Raw genomic sequence first — 4,906 nt, forward strand, 5'->3', positions numbered from 1 at the left:
TCGAGTCCCTCTTGCAAACTTCTAATTAAATACTATGGAATCATCATACCGGGGACGGGTCGTTACAATTCTCCCCCACTTGGCTCAGACTTCGTCCTCGAAGTCTGCTACGGCTGAATCTGCAAATATCTCCGGGTAGTGCTCTCTCATCTCCTCCTCAGCCTCCCACGTCCACTCAGACCCCTTCCGGTGCTGCCACTGCACTTTCACTAACTGAATGTCACACCCCAAAACCAAGAACGGCGGAAACGTTCTGGGGCGGAGGACGTCATGTAAGGTAATCACAACACAGTAAATGTTAATAGGCAAACAACATCATCCATTGCATTAAATATATATTTTTAATACATGCGTGTTCTGTACAGTTTTAGACACCAAAAATATAACGTAAATCAAAATAATAAAATGATGAGTCTTTGAGTACGCTTCATCATCTCAAAAGCTGGCATCGGTACCTGTCTACTGATGACCTGAGAATACAAGTTATTTTGAAAGAGTTTATCAGCATTAAGCTGGTGAGTTCATAAGTATTTTAGTGTCAATGTTCGTTGTCAAAAACGTTTGAACCTGTCTCAATGTATAAGTTTGTAAAAATGTAAGTAAATGTTTAAAAGTGTTTGCAAAAGTTTGAATCTCTCAGAAAATCCTATATTTTCTATAAAAGTAACCTTCTACCGAGGCTTAAATGTTTTGTAAACTCGTCTGTTGTAAAAGTGTGTAATTACCCAATTATAACTATCATTTGATAAAATATAGTTCATACATTAATGCTTAAGTGAGATTATCACCAAAATATGTAATGGGTAAATCATTGTAGTACTGTAGTTTTGTATAATAAGAACTACTGTTGTACTAATTACTACTACCTTAAACCGGATTTATATTAAGGTATAATGTGATAATTGCACCATACTATCGACTGATAACAACGACATAAAGAACGGTCGTAATAACGGAATGACGTTTGACACCCGCAGACCTGCAGGTACGGCTGTAGCTAGCAGCAAGGTGTAGGATAGTCAATCCAGTATAGATCTATACGCAAACTCAACGCTCTCCCTCCAAGAGAATTCTGGCTACAACTCGGGCCATGACATTTAAGGCATGCTCCGATACAGTGGATCACATTTGTTATCGTATTCTTGCATATGTGATGAAATGTTTCTTGTTCTAGTATAGTTGTATATGTTCTCGTAGTATAGTTGTATATATTCTCTTCCTAGTGTAGACTCATGAATGAACTGACTCATTGAGCTAGCAGTTGTAATAGTATGGTTCTGTGTTACCCCGATGGTAACTTGTTAACGGTGCGTCTAGTACGTATGGTTATGGAAGTACTTTTATGTCTATATATGTATATTTGATATATACTTAACATGGAAACGACCTTCGGATGGTCACCCAAAATCCCACCAGACCACATCCAAATCGAGGAAAAGGAAATAGGGTGGATGGCCTTCCTAAGCCCTTTAAACATTATTTATACGTCTATACATGTATGGGCATGCAATTTATAATATAAAAACATAAATAAGTATTTATAAGACATTTGAAACATAAGTATTATTTTTAAAGAAAGATTGACTTGATGTCAATCTATAAAACAATTTGAAGGCGTAGATTTGATTAAAACAGATTAAGTATAAGGAACATTTGTTTAAATCACAGTTGCAGTGTAAATTCGAAAAGTAAATGGGTTTGGAAAACATTTAGAAGTAAAACAGTTTGATAGATAGTTTGAATAGTGATAAAATCACTGATTTCCCTAGTTATTAATCACATGTGATTAGTGCAATCACATGTGATTGAAACAATAACTATAAGTATTTAACTTGTATTCCCCCCCCCCCTTTGAAAGCATATAAAAGCATTTAGAATATTTAACAGGTTGATTAAGGGGTATGAAACTCACTTGATTGATTGAAGAAAGCGAGATGGAAAACCGGGCAGAGTTTCGTCTCGGAAAACGGATTTTTCTCGGGATTCTCGGGAATCTCGGGAGTAAAATCGACCCTCGGGACTTGAGCAAAAAGACCAGAGCTTCGGGTTATAATGGGCACGGAAAACGAGGCAAGGTTGTGAGAGAGAGAAGAGAAATGAGCAACATTTTTAGAAAGCCTCGCATCCTATTTATAGGAAGGCTGAACTGCCTCCGTACGCGGGGCGTACGCTCGTACGCAGCGCGTACGCGTACGTCATGCATGACCGAAGCCTCGACTGCCTCGGTTCGGATGGGACGGGTTGCTGGGTACGCGGGTCGGATGGGACGGCGGGTCGGACGGGACAGCGGGTCGGACGGGTCGGAGCTTCGGACGGGTCGGACGGTTTAGAATTCTTTGGATAGTGCGACGTGGACGATCCGAGACCCTCGATCTCAGTACGCGGGGCGTACGAAGGTACGCAGGGCGTACTTCGGTCCAATCCGATGACTCCCCTTCGGATATTACCGGGAATTTATAATTAAATTTATATTTATTATAAATAAACTTCAAAAATTCATATCTCCCTCATACGAACTCCGTTTTTGACGTTCTTTATATCCACGCGAAGGTGAGACCATGATCTACAACTTTCGTTTAGATTCCGTTGGCAAATTCCGAAATTATTTTTTTATTATTTATTTATTAAAATGACGTGATTAAGGAATTTCTTCAAAATTTCATAACTTCCTCATCCGAAGTCAGATTTGGACGTTCTTTTTATGTACGCAAACCTTGATATGATTCCTACTACTTTATTTAATCCGAACAAGATTTTAGGAAGGTTACATTTTGACCTAATTTTGATCGGTTTTACATTACATTGACTCGAAATATCGGGTTGTCACACTGAATTTCCTTGTTCCTCAAGGTCTTTGCCTTCCGGTCCAGAATCGCGACCGGTCTCTCAATATAATTCAGGCTACTATCAACCTGAATATCCTCTAGGGGAACGACTGCTGACTCATCCACCAAACACTTCCTCAACTGAGATACATGGAAAGTGTTGTGGATCTGACTAAGCTCCTCAGGAAGATCCAACCGATAAGCAACCCGACCCACCCGGGCCAAAACCCTGAAAGGACCAATAAACCTGGGACCCAACTTGCCCTTCTTCCAGAACCTAATAACACCCTTCCAAGGTGAGACCTTCAGAAGGACCATATCACCCACCCGGAACTCCAAGTCTGAACGCCTCCTATCGGCGTAACTCTTCTGCCGACTCTGCGCAGTCTGCGGTCTACTACGGACCTGCTGGATCAACTCGGTCGTCTTGAGCACCACCTCTGTGCTTCCAATGACTCGCTGACCTACCTCGCCCCAACAAATCGGGGTCCTGCACTTCCTCCCATAAAGCATCTCAAAGGGAGGTCGATCAACGCTCGCATGATAACTGTTGTTATACGAAAATTCCGCTAACGGAAGGTATGTATCCCAACTGCCACCGAAGTCTAGAACACATGCCCTGAGCATGTCCTCGAGAGTCTGAATCGTCCTCTCACTCTGCCCGTCCGTCTGAGGGTGGAAAGCGGTGCTGAAATGAAGACGAGTACCCATCTCGTCGTGAAACCGCTTCCAGAATCTGGATGTAAAACGGACATCACGGTCTGACACCACCGATACCGGCACTCCGTGACGTGCCACGATCTCGCGCACATAGATATCGGCTAACTTTTATGCCGATATACTCTCCTGGATCGGGATAAAATGAGCACTCTTCGTCAACCGATCCACTACTACCCATATCGAATCCACTCCTCGTGCGGTCCTGGGAAGCTTGGTGACAAAATCCATGGTGATGTCCTCCCATTTCCACACGGGAATGTCTAATGGCTGCATCTTGCCGTGAGGCCTCTGGTGCTCCGCCTTGACCTTCCTGCAGGTCAGGCACCTCTCAACATACCAAGCGACATCCCGCTTCATGCAGGGCCACCAATAATCGGGTCGAAGATCTCTATACATTTTCGTCGCCCCTGGGTGGATAGAAAATCGAGACTTATGAGCCTCATCCATCAACACCTGTCGTACTCCTCCCCAGTACGGTACCCACACTCTCCCATGAAGTGTCAGCAATCCCCGACTGTCATAATCAAACAAAGATGCTCGGCCCACTATCCTCTCACACTTCTGCCTCTCCTCCTTGAGGCCCTCGACCTGAGCCTCCCTGATCCGTTCCAACAACGGAGTAATCACTGTCATCCTCAAGCACAAATCTCTGATAGGGGCTGCCGACACTTTGCGGCTTAGGGCGTCGGCCACCACGTTGGCCTTCCCTGGATGGTAAAGGATCTCACAATCATAATCCTTCAGCACATCTAACCACCTCCTCTGCCTCATGTTCAGACTCGGCTGATCCATAAGGTACCTCAAACTCTTGTGATCCGTGTAGACAGTACAACGGACCCCATAAAGATAATGCCTCCAAATCTTGAGGGCAAACACAACCGCCCCCAGCTCTCTAAATCATGGGTAGGATAGTTAGCCTCGTGAGGCTTCAACTGTCTCGAGGCGTAAGCTATCACATGGCCTCGCTGCATCAACACTGCTCCCATACCTGTGATTGAGGCATCACAGTAGACTACGAAGTCCTCTACTCCCTCTGGCAAGGTAAGGATCGGAGCCTCGCACAACCTCTGTCTGAGGGTCTCGAACGCTGCCTGCTGCTCAGGCCCCCAATGAAATACCACCGACTTCTTGGTCAGTCGGGTGAGCGGCACTGCTATCTTGGAGAAATCCTGAATGAATCTCCGGTAATACCCTGCCAACCCTAGGAAGCTCCGAATCTCAGATGGAGACTTCGGGACCTCCCACTGCATCACGGCCTCTATCTTGGCCGGATCCACCAAAATACCCTTCTGGTTGACGAGGTGACCAAGGAACTACACCTCGCGCAACCAGAACTCACACTTGGAGAACTTTGCGAAAAG

The sequence above is a fragment of the Lactuca serriola genome, chromosome 8 (genome assembly GCF_051521515.1).
Source record: "Lactuca serriola cultivar US96UC23 chromosome 8, Lser_US96UC23_V15, whole genome shotgun sequence".
Taxonomy (NCBI): Eukaryota; Viridiplantae; Streptophyta; class Magnoliopsida; order Asterales; family Asteraceae; genus Lactuca; species Lactuca serriola.